General features: G+C 45.3%; 1 long non-coding RNA gene across 1 annotated transcript; it reads left to right on the forward strand.

Moving 5' to 3' along the window:
- Positions 1–311: 311 nt before the first annotated feature.
- Positions 312–3892, forward strand: LOC102548914 (uncharacterized). Its single transcript, XR_015622867.1, has 3 exons — positions 312–454; positions 1837–2138; positions 3375–3892. It is a non-coding gene; the product is annotated as an uncharacterized LOC102548914 (long non-coding RNA).
- The last annotated feature ends 8649 nt before the right edge of the window (positions 3893–12541 follow it).

The raw sequence follows: 12541 nt of genomic DNA on the forward strand, positions 1-12541 counted from the left end.
AGCTGCGTCCAGGTGTTGGGCTGGGAGAGACACCGCTGAGCTGAAGCAACCTGCTGCCCTTGACTCCCTCAGAAGACTGTTTTCTCTTTGATCCTTTTCTTCTGACTTGGAGCCATTTCTTTCAGACTTTGCAAGTTAGCTGAATAGTCGTGGGTCTCTACTGCCCTCGTGTGGTCACTCCCCAGCATTGCTGCATGGGCTTCTGAAGGGATTTGAGGGACATAAGCCAACCTGACCTAGGAAAGCAAAGCCAACTTTCCAAATCAGCACTTTCCAGGGCCAGCGGAAGACTTAACCCCCAAATTAAAGTCAGCATCTTGAAGCCGGTGCTCCTAGTGGGAGGGAGCAAAGCTACTGAAGTGGGGGATGCTGACAACAGAGAGGCCACACGCGTGTGAGGGCAGGGACAGAGGAAACTGCCCAACTTCACTGTGAACCGAAGACTGCTTTAAAGGTACAGCAGTTTTAAAATGACACTTTAAAGAAAATAAGAACAATTTTACTAATCACGATTTTCTACTAATAAATACACCTCTAGGTATCTTGTTAACTATGGGTTTCCAGGGTCCCCTGCAGATGCCCAAATGTGGGGCATTCAGGTCCCTTCTATAAAACGCCTTGCTTGCTTAATAGAGCTCTAAGAAAACAGCCTACTTCAAAAGAAGAGGACTTTGGGGGATGTCTGCTGTTGAGAGAGGGTCTCCCTATGTAGCCCTGGCTGGCTTTGAAGTTACCATGTAGACCAGGCTGGCCTCAACGTTGGAGATTTAGATTACCAGGCGTACCTTATCAGGTGGCGTAAAGGGCAGGATAAAACGCATGTCTGGAGTCACGGCGATCAGAAAGTACAGGCAGCCTAAGACGGATTTTAAAGCTTCGCCTTTGATGCTGGAGAACCTTCAGGTTTCAGAGCAAGGCACTCTGTAAGGGTGTATGCAAGATGGCAGCAGAGTCGGGCAGGGGAAACCTGGGAAGAGGCCTGGGGTGAGGGTGGCGTGGCCTAAATCTTTACCTGAACAATCTATACCAGATGTGAGGGGAGAAGAAGCTGCCCTCAGGAAGGAGCCATTTCCCCTTCACATGCCAAGCTGCTTAACTCTGCTCACGATGCCAAGTACTATGTAGGGGAAAGATTTCTGGTCTCCCACGGAATAGAGGTCTCCGATCCACCATGAAGCATGGTGTGCCAAATCCCTTAACCCAAAGCAGGGCAAGGTCTGCTGGAGACCAGAGACATCTTGAAAACTCCTCTTAAAGCCACATCAAATGAGAAATCTCAGGATCAAAGGACGGTTAGCCACGAAAGAAGACCATACCAGCCGGCTGGATACCGTGACCCACTCGCCAAAGGTCAAGGGGCCTTATGCCATTTCCCAGAAGTTCAGCATCTGGTTGGATCAAATCCTGTATAGGAACTCAGCCCCAGCACCCCCCTCCTCCCCCAGGAAGATCCGGGCTTCTGACTGCCAAAGAGCTGGCAGGCTCCCATTCTCCGGAAGCCATCTACAGCTGCTGGTCCCCGTCACAGGCTGTGGTGGCGGCTGCTATTCAATGGTAAAACGGATTTCAGGTTACAGCGGAGGGCTTCAAAGGCAGTTAACCCCTCCAGTTCTCGGGATGTAGTAAGGGCCCAGATTTCAAGGGGCTTCATTCCGATTCCTGTTTGTTTTGGAACAATTCTAGGAAGAATGTTTATGGCAGGCGGTCAGCAGCCACTGATGGCATGTGTTAGGTGCTTTGTACAGTAAGAAGTCTCTGCTCAAAGAGTTTTGGTCTCAAGGAGAGGAGACCTACCTTGTGCTAATACTTCTTTATTCCGCTTTCTCCTTCCCAAAGCTTTGTTGATACCTGTCCACCTCACTGCCCTGTCATTTCTGCTGTCGGATGCTACAGCCCTGAAGCCACACAAAGCCACTGTGCTCAAGAAAACAAAACGAGATCTAGACATATGCAGGGGGTTTCTGGCTCAGCGGTTAGGAACACTGGCTGCTCTTCTGGAGGCCAGGAGTTCCGCTCCCAGCAGCCACATCAGGCGACTCCCAGTGGCCTACGGCTCCAGCTCGAGGGGCTGCAACGTCCTCTCCTGGACCTGCAGCACATACTCACACAGAAGAGGCAGACTTCACGCTTCTTAAAAAGTAACCATAAAGGGAAATATGTTTTAGGGACTGGCTGCAAGGGAAGTGGTTCTCATCCAGGGCAGACCCCAACAGAGTCCTATGTGGGAAGTTCATAAACTGCCTCTAAACAACTACAGTCTGACCAGAGACGTGAACCCAGCCGGAACACGGAGATGCCTAAAAAACCAGAAACAGTAACCGGGGTCCTGCCATCCAGGGGTCAAGACTAAATACACTGGGAAAATCACTTCATTCCTTAGAGGGAGGTGGGAGGGGATGGGAAAGGTGTGACTGTGGGAGGGAAGCCCCCGAAAAGGGTGGGGGGAGGAGTACAGGACATAAATAATACCCTAGAAACCACGTACAAATTATGGTTTTCTTTCTTTTTTTTTTTATTTAGAAAGAAGTATCAAATTTAATAATTTTCTTCAGTTAAGGACAGTGTGTTTTCATCTCACATTGACTCCTTTTTTTTCTTTCAAACTGGTTTTCAGGGCACCTTTATGTGCACTGCACAGTCTCTCAGCCACCCGCAGCAGGAGGGACGGCATTTTTATATTGTTTCCAGTTTAGGGGGATCCTACTGTGTGCAACCCTTACTCTCAGGGCCCTTCAGAGGCAGAGGACTATTGGAGTTGTGAGCATCAACTCTGCAAAGCCCAGGTTTCCTCACCTCAGACATGGTTAACAGAGGGACCCTGATGAGCCCCTCCATCACTGTGGTGTGTCCCCTCTGCAGGCCGTTCCCAGGCTGAGTGCTTCAGCCACACAAAGCAAGCCTCTGCATGTGGGAAGGTCGCTCTTCCCTTACATTACAAGGCCTGTGCTCCCTGCTGGGGCTGAGACACAGAGTGAAGCACTAATGCTTCAGAGGACATGCATAAGGACAGATGAGCAGAATCTTGACAACCGTCATGCTGTGGCAATGGAGACTTTTAAAGTCCCATGTACACGCCATGGCACACATGTGGAAGTCAATTCTCCTATCTGAGGTAGGAAGGCACACTAATGATAGGTGGCACCATTCCTGGACTTGGGTCCTAGACGGTAAGAAGAGAGCAAGGACTGGTGAGACCCTCAGTGTGTAAATGTATGGCAGCCCAGCCTGAGGACCCGAGGTCTCCTGACCTTCACTCCCACACCAAGCACATCTTGTCCCTCCCTGCCACATACACAACTGATAAATGGGTAGTGTAAAACAGGAGAGAGCGAGCTGAGCACGAACATTCACTGCCCTCCGCTTCCTAATTGCAGGGGCGATGCGACCATACTTCGAACTCCACTGCTTTGACTCCCTTCAGGGTACATGACACTCCTCAGAAAGCCAACAGCAACCTTTCCTTGTGCTGATTTCTCAGGATGTTTTATCACAGCCGCAGGAACGACGAAGGACTAAGATGGAGCCCTGGCTTTCTGTGTGGGTTGGGCAACTGGGCATCTTCCGGGCCCCAATGCTGGGATCCCATGATTTTACATGTTACACGAATGTTACATGTGTGTAACACTCATGCACCTGCTACTTCTCCTTTCTCTAAATAGTCTCACCATGACCATATTTCACTTAATATTTTCTCCTCTCTAATGACAAATGTATAAATGCACGTATCTATTAATAAAATAATTTCTGTTGTTTTGTTCCATTCTGTCTGTGACCTATGCTGGCCTTGAACTTGTGACAGGCCTCCTTCCTCAAGCCCTTGAGTTCTGGGCTTTCAGGCCTGAGCCACCAATGTCTGGTCAGAACTGTTTTCAATAAAATCTTTAAAAATGTTCTGTGAGGTTCAATTGATCATACAGGGGGATTTTTTTTAATTACGATAATACCCAACTGTAAGACATTCTATAAAAGGTGAAACTAGGGAGATATAAATCTAAATCCCCACAAAGGCCCCTCACCTACGCTGACCATTGAGGTAGACGGACTGATTAGACTTTACGATCACAGAGTTGGGATATTGCAGATCCAGAGACAGTTATCTTGAATTATTTTTACTTTCCTTAACAACCATTTTGTCCATTTGATCTAAAACCTGTCTATGAAGTAAAACTCCTGGGATATATTCTCTCAGCAGACCACCACACCACCTTAGGTACTTTCCCTGTTGCTGTTATGATATATCACAAAAGAAACTTAAGGGAGAAGTTTGTTTTCCTCCTAGGTCAAGGGTCCAGTTCATCATGACAGGGAAGTTACAGTGGCTGCTTGAGAAGAGACAAGAAGCATTTTCCCTTCCAGCCCAACAGGGTGCGGGTGGCAGGGGGGCTCCCCATGGTGTGCAACACCCTAAGGGGAGCAAGACACAATACCCTCACCATGTTTGTAAGAAACCTTGTTGGCTCGGCTCAGAAGATTCACAGAAAGGATGACCATCCGGTGTGCTGAGCCCCCTTACACAAGACATCGTACGGCAGAATTGACTTAAGGACCAAAGGGGCTACACCCACAGATAGCAAATCCCGCCAAGCTACAAAGTTGGTCATGACTTTCATGGGAGAAAGCCATTAAGCTGAGAAATAGGTGGAGGTTTGGAGAAAACACCATTTGCTCCTCCAGCTGGCTTCATGGTTGACAGTTATGGTAATTGAACTTGCAAGTGTTTAATCAAAGGGGGTGTGGTGAAGTAACTTTTGACATACCTAAACTTACTAAACTAGAAGTCCCAGGCAACAGAAAAAAAGACCATGAATGGGCAGCCTATGTTAACTGGAATTTACAAGTCTACAACAAAAGAAATTATGGAGTTTTCAATTAAAAAATGCTACCAAAACCCTTTAAAGGCATTAAAGAAGAGGAACCCCGTGAGAACGTCGGGGCTGGTGGGACAGCTCAGCAGCAGCATTTGTCTGGCACAGGCAGGCTCTATCCTCAGCACTTAGGGCTGTGCTTTGCTTCTGTCTTAAAGAATTTTAGAGGTTGATTAAACTATTTTAGAGGTTAATTCGGAGTAACTTAACGTTTCCTATCCTTCCTCTCGTCGATTCTTCTCCCACATTGCCTTTCTCCTTATCCCTCTCCTAGTCTCTTCTCCAGCAAGCCCTATACTGAGCCACATTCTGTAGCAAAGGGGAAATTATTACAGCACAGCTCAGATAAAGCCTCCATGGAGCAGAGATCCTGATGGTATCTAATCCCTGGGCAAAAACTGGGCTGAAAACACTAATTATAGGGTTTCTAGAGTCAGACACTCTGGGACTGAAGCAGCATGTGGGGCTTTTTTTTTTCCCCCTTCTTAACCTTTATTTTTAACCCTACATGTTTTGCATATATATTTTGACTTCCAGTTTTGTGTTTTTTTTTTTTTGTTTTGTTTTGTTTTGTTTTGTTTTCGGAGCTGGGGACCGAACCCAGGGCCTTGCGCTTCCTAGGCAAGCGCTCTACCACTGAGCTAAATCCCCAGCCCCCGGTTTTGTGTTTTATGGGACTTCTGAATGTGTGTCTTTACGGTGTATCTGTTTCTTGGGCTCTTTTTCTTTTCTTCCATTTGCTTTGTCTAACTATTTCTACTTGTTTGTCTTGTTTTTGCTTTACTTTATATTTTGTTTTACTACTATCCCTTGGATGCCTTTTTGTTTTCTTTTTCTTTTTCAGTACAGGAGCTCGCTCTTTCTCTTTTCACAAAGCTCTGGCTGTCCTGGAACTCAATACACAGACCAGAGATCGGCCTGCTGTGCCTTCTGAGTTCTAGAATTAAAGTGGGCTGTGCCCTGGCTATCAGTGTGTTTTCTAAGGAGAGACAGTGAGGAGGTGACTCTAGATGTAAGAGGGGTGAGGGCGGGGAAGTCCTGGGAGGAGTATAGGGGGAACCATAATCAGAATATAAATATGAAAAAACCCTATTTTAAATAAAAGAAAACAAAGACACTGGGATTTTTATAAGAATCCTTATGAATGTAAAATTCTTATTTACTTACAAACCAATGTTCTCTTGCTTTTCTTAGCTAAGTAGAAATTTCCATGTGCAAGGACAGTTCCCTCTGTTGCTCTCAAACAAGGGAAGCTATTAACATACCTTGGCACAGCAAGCTTCATCCTTTGACCCTTCTGCTTTCCTCTGGGTCCCTCTTACATCTCAAAGGCACGATAATACATTTACTAATTTGGTTCTTGGTACTGGGTGCATTCTAATTTAATGTAACCATATTATGCTCTTATGATAATTTCTAGTATTTACTGATTTCTTTTTTTAAAAAGTATTTTATGTATATGAATACACTGTAGCTGTCTTCAGACACACCAGAAGAGAACAAGGACATCAGATCTCATTATAGATGGTTGTGAGCCACCATGTGGTTGCTGGGAATTGAACACAGGATCTCTGGGAGATCAAGCAATCAGGGCTCTTAACCACGGATCCATCTCTCCAACCCCCCTACTGATTTCATTAAGTGTTTATGTGTCATTTTGTCATATGTCTGTAGGGCTATGCCCATGATCTGACATCTTATTTATGACTCCAATATACATACAGGGCTTTGTTTTTGTCTGGGGATCTCTTTTCTTGTTTCTTTTGAAAACATACAAATGGTGATTGCCTAAGATGCCCATCGAAAGCCCGCCCTAGTTGAAGCCCATTCACACAGACGTTCAAGGTTTTCTTTTTCCTTTACTTCCACAGTTTAAACACCGGCCCTTAATTTTCTGGTTCTGGCATGAGGCAGTTCCTGCATGGGCAGTTAAAGCATTCATCCTTGACACCCAGCCCTGTAAAATGCTTCATTTCCCTGGACTGCAAGTTTTAACTAATTCCTGACCCATTGCTTAGGACGGGCTGACTACCTATTCTATCACTATTGTTTGTGTTTTGTTTTTGTGACAGGGTTCCAGCTGTGTATGCCAGGAACTCTCTATGTAGACCATGTGGCCTCGAAATTGTGGTGGACCTCTTGCATCTGCCTCTCTGGTGCTGGGACTATAGGCGTGCCTCGCCATGCCTGGCCTACTACTTTACAGTATAACTAAGTTTTAGACTATCTGTGTTTCCGTATACATAGACATAAATCGTGGAGAGCAGAGGAATCCCAGAATTAGAGAAGTCCTTCGTGAATGTGTGCTGTTGACATGGTCATGGCATAAGGCTAAATGAGATTGTGAAGCCTTCCTCAGGGGTCCAAGTGTGAACACTGACAGCATGTGCAGAAAATGCCTGTCACCGCTTTCTCCTCCTGGACTTCATGGTCTGAAGATTGCTTACCTACAGGGACTGAGCCTACCAAGATCAGCTAACCCCGTCTTTTGACTTAACTGTTTGCAACATGTTACCCCAGCTCCCTGTTCAACTGTAGATAATAAACATACTGACCTTCCAGGGTGCTGGTTTCTCTCTGAGAGCCCAGTCCACTGGACCCCAGCACTCCCCTGTGTCTGTCTGTCTGTCTTTTTCATGCCCTCATCTTGAGGCATACTGGATGTGACAGTATGCTATTTGGTGTGTTTACAAAATACACCCCTCCTCCCTGCCCCCCAATGGTTTGATTCAAACCAATTTATAAGCTTGTGTATTATAAACTTAGTTCAAATTCCTTCTAGTTCATAAGAGTCAAACAAACCTCAGAACTTATCTTAATTTGTTGGTAAAAGAAATTTAAAAGCATCAGCAGGAGGATTAGCACATCCTTGCCCATCATTACTGTTAGATATTCATGGTATGATGTCCTTTCTTATCCCTGTTTTCTGGGTTTTCATTAAATTCATTAAAATGGTTATTCTTGTTAAGGAAATGACCTAAGTTGAGAAAATTTCTAAGAAAAATGAAAGAACCAAATGTGAGGAAGGTATACATTTTTTTGTTGTTGTTTTTGTTTTAATTAAAGAAAAATGTTTTTAAGAAAGGATTTTTTGATGTGAAATACAGATTTTTTTTTTCCTGAAGGGAAGGATTACTCAAAAATAGAAAAAGAAAGATAAGGCCAACACCAGAAAGTATGTTGCAAAAGGTCTTTCAGGTCCTAAGGTTTGTAAAAGATGAAGCTTGTTTGCTATGACTGGAGGCTATTAACTTACGTAGATCAACATTAAATGATGCTCTGATGTAAGAGTAAAAATGTGGCCCCAACCCCCGCTGTCATCAAGAAACAGGAAGCCACAAAGGTGGTCAATCCTTTGTTTGAGAAAAGGCCCAAGAACTTCGGCATTGGGCAGGACATCCAGCCCAAAAGAGATCTCACACATTCATCAAATGGCCCCACTACATCAGGCTGCAGCAGCAAAGAGCCATCCTCTATAAGCAGCTCACAGTACCTCCTGCCATTAACCAGTTCACCCAGGCCCTGGACAGGCAGACAGCGACTCAGCTGCTTAAGCTTGCCCACAAGTACAGGCCAGAGACAAAGCAGGAGAAGAAGCCAAGGCTGCTGGCCTACGCTGAGAAGAAAGCTGCTGGCAAAGGGACGTCCCAACTAAGAGACCACCTGTCCTCCGAGCAGGGGTCAATACAGTCACCACCTTGGTAGAGAACAAGAAGGCTCAGCTGGTGGTGATTGCCCATGATGTGGACCCCATTGAGCTGGTGGTTTCCCTGCCTGCCCTGTATCGAAAGATGGGGTGCCCTACTGCATCATCAAGGAAAAGGCCAGGCTGGGGCGCCTGATCCACAGAAAGATGTGTACCTCTGTTGCCTTCACACAGGTTAACTCAGAAGACAAGGGTGCTCTGGCTAAGCTGGTGGAAGCTATTAGGACCAATTATAATGGCAGATATGATGAGATCCACTGCCACTGGGGAGGCAACGTCCAGGTCCTAAGTCTGTGGCTCGCATTGCCAAGCTGGAAAAAACAAAGGCTAAAGAACTTACTACTAAACTGGGCTAAATGTACTAAGTCTTCTGTACATAAATATAATTACAAAATTTAAAACAAACAAGCAAACAAGACCCAAACCAAGCTCAGGTGAATATTACTGCGCCCCTTTAACTCCGTTGCTTCCAGCACTCCAGGGACAGATGCAGGTGAGTGAGTCTCTGAGTTCCGGCCAGCAGGGATACACATTGAGACCTTGCTTAGGGGGAAAGGCTTAGAGAACAAAGACTTTATCCTTTACTGAACAAAGCAACTGAAACTTTAGGTCCCTCCAAATGCCTCTGACACAATGGTATACATTTCATCTGTAAGTCTGTGTGTTTCCCCGGTGAGTTAAGTCAGGAAGTCAGCATTAGCAGTAGGGAAATTTCTTTTCTTTTTGTTTCTGTTTTATTTTTTTAAGACTGGCTTTTTCTGTATAGCTCTGGCTGTCCTGGAACTCACTCTGCAGACCAGGCTGGCCTTGAAACTCAGAGATCTGCCTGCCTCTGCCTCCCAAGTTCTGGAATCAAAGACATGTGCCACCACCACCCTTCAGAAAATATCTATTAGAAAGAATTAATCCTATTTCTTAGCCATGGCCATGACATTTTGTAAAACCCTCACTTGGGGCTGGGGATTTAGCTCAGTGGTAGAGCGCTTACCTAGGAAGCGCAAAGCCCTGGGTTCGGTCCCCAGCTCAAAAAAAAAAAAAAAAAAAAAAACTCACTTTAGTTAAATGGTAATGGTTCCCCAAACTACAGCAATTGGCATTTCTAGAACTAAAGTGATTGTTTTCCTAGACTCTGCCATCTCCACTGATTACTTACCACCTTCTCATCGCCTCATAATGTCCAATCTCAGGGGAAAAAGAAAAGAAAAAGAAGGAGGAGGAGGAGGGGGGGAAGAGGAGGAGGAAGAAGAAGAAGAAGAGGAGGAGGAAGAGGAGGAGGAGGAGGAGGAGGAGGAGCAGGAGGAGCAGCAGCAGCAGCAGCAGCAGCAGCAGCTTTTTGACCCAATCCCCCATCCCTTCCCCACAACAGCTGTCCCCAGTCTGTCAGCCAGTGCACTCTCTGGTTTCCCAATCCAGAGACCTCCCTTTTTTGAGGGTTTTCTGGGACTAAGTCTTATTTGTTGCAGAAGTCAATGGTCTCCTTTGCAGATGTTGGACTTGGGGCATTCCTGATAAATGACATGGTAACGGTAGAACTCATTTCATGGTCAAATATCAACTCCATTTGTAAAATTGGACCTATGCATTTTCATCGAATCTATAATCTTTAGTTATCTGGACCGATGGTTAAATATACTAATGACACTATAAAAATGTTTCAAAATTAACTAAGGCTTTCAGTTTCTTTACCCAAAAAGTCTTCATAGGTCTCTTAATCTAGGATCAAGCCCTTGAGAAAGCGTCAATAATTTCTTCACGAAGCAACTGCTGGGCACCCTATAAGACAGACAAAGGGCCACATGAGCCATCTTTCTGCACTGAACTCCCAGACACAAACAACTAAGTAAGTGGGAGCTAAAACCAAGTTACATCAAAGGCTTCCTACTAGACAGGTCTAAGCATGTCCTGTGCCACAGGAATTTAAGGTGGGGTGGCCATGCTGGGGTACACTTGAACCCCAATCCTCTCCTCAGGAGGCGAGGCAGGCAGATCTCTGTGATTTGAGGCCAGCCTTGTTGTGGTGAGTTTTTGCTACACCACACCACTGTGTGCTCCCAGCAGATCGCATATGTGCACCTGCCCAGGAGCTGTCTTTGGATCTGCAAATGAAAGACAGACAGACAGACAGACAGACAGACAGACACACACACACACACACACACACACACAAACACACGTTTATTTTTAAAATGCATGCCTTGGCTACCTCAAAGGCTGGGTACTCCTCAACCTTCTCCTGCTACCTGAGGCCCATTTGGGGAACTCTCACAAGGCTGCTGGTTGGCCTTATTTCCTGCCGCTCCTGCGTCCCATCCTTCTACCCTGAGTCATGGTGACCGTCCTCCGTTCCTCTTTTTTTTTTTCTTTTTCTTTTTTTTTTTTCGGAGCTGGGGACCGAACCCAGAGCCTTGCGCTTGCTAGGCAAGTGCTCTACCACTGAGCTAAATCCCCAACCCCCTCCGTTCCTCTCTTTGTCCTACCTACGCAACTCTAAGTGTCCCACCCTATGCCCAGTCATTGGCTGTTGGCATCATTATTAATTGATCAGAAACCAATTAGGGACAAAGACTTTCAGGGTACAAGTAGAAAAAGCTACTCCACACAAAGTTTATGGTTGTAGAATCAAGAAGAAAAGCTAGACTTAAAAATCAAGACTAGGGGTTGGGGATTTAGCTCAGTGGTAGAGCGCTTGCCTAGGAAGCGCAAGGCCCTGGGTTCGGTCCCCAGCTCCGAAAAAAAGAACCAAAAAAAAAAAAAAAAAAAAAAAATCAAGACTAAGGGTTGGAGAGATGGCTCAGTGGTTAAGAGCACTGACTGCTTTTCCAGAGGTCCTGAGTTCAATTCCCAGTGACCACATGGTGGCTCACAACCATCCTGGGATCCAATTCCCCCTTCTGCTGTGTCTGACAGCAACTGTGTCCTCAAATACATAAAATTAAAAAAAAAAATCAAGAACAAATTATTTCAAATACAAACATTAAAATAAAATTTCAGCAGGACATGGTGGTCCACTTTTAACCCCAGCACTCAGGAGACAGAGGCAGGAAGATCTCTGAGCTCGAGACCAGCCTAGTTTACAGAGAGAGTAAACAGAGAAACCCTGTCTCAAAAATAAATAAATAAATAAATAAATAAATAAATAAATAAAATAAAATAAAATCACATGAACTAGAAATGAAATCGTAGAAGAGTAGGATAACAGATAGCTAGTGGGAGTTTGGGGTTAAAATGTCCTATTCCCCCATCTGTAACATTTCCCACTGTTCCTCCTTCCCCTTCCTCTTCCCCCTTCCTGGTTTTTGGGACGGGGCCGTTGTCTGCGTAGCTCTGGCTATCTTAGAACTAACTATGTGGACCACGCTGGCTCCCAACTCACAGAGATCTGCTTGCCTCTGCCTCCTAAGGGCTGGAATTAATGGCTTGTGCCATTGTGCCCAATATAACTTTGCTTCTTTGGATTATTCTATGTTCCTATTTTAATTGTAGATAAAATATTCCTATCATGTTTGTGATATTCCTATTCTCTGTTAGACAGAGATGGTAAACAGGAGAGAAGTATGACCCCCAATCATGATGGCAAACAACATTAACACCATCAAGGCTTTTCCCTCTCTCTCTGCAGACTGCCTTCCTGCCTGCTCAGACTCCTTATCAGGTCTCTAGAGTGGGCGGGCCTTACTGGCACTGAGAAACAGACATAAAACATTTGGACTGTCCAGAGGCTCACCTGATTATAGATCATGGTACTAAAAAGCATTTAGCCTTTGCACGTATAAACTGCAGTGGTCAGGCAACAGGAATGTTATTCTAGGCTCCCCCACACTGAACACTACCAGTTGCCTGACTGCCTTGTTAGACTCTGTGACTGTGAAAGGTTAGAAGCAGAGAAAAGTGATCGTCGGCCACTTACATTTGGTTGAGAATAAACTCCCCCTCCTGCCCTGAGATGAGAGCTGTGCTGTGCATCTAGAGC

The sequence above is a fragment of the Rattus norvegicus genome, chromosome 6 (genome assembly GCF_021556685.1).
Source record: "Rattus norvegicus strain SHRSP/BbbUtx chromosome 6, alternate assembly SHRSP_T2T, whole genome shotgun sequence".
Classification (NCBI taxonomy): domain Eukaryota; kingdom Metazoa; phylum Chordata; class Mammalia; order Rodentia; family Muridae; genus Rattus; species Rattus norvegicus.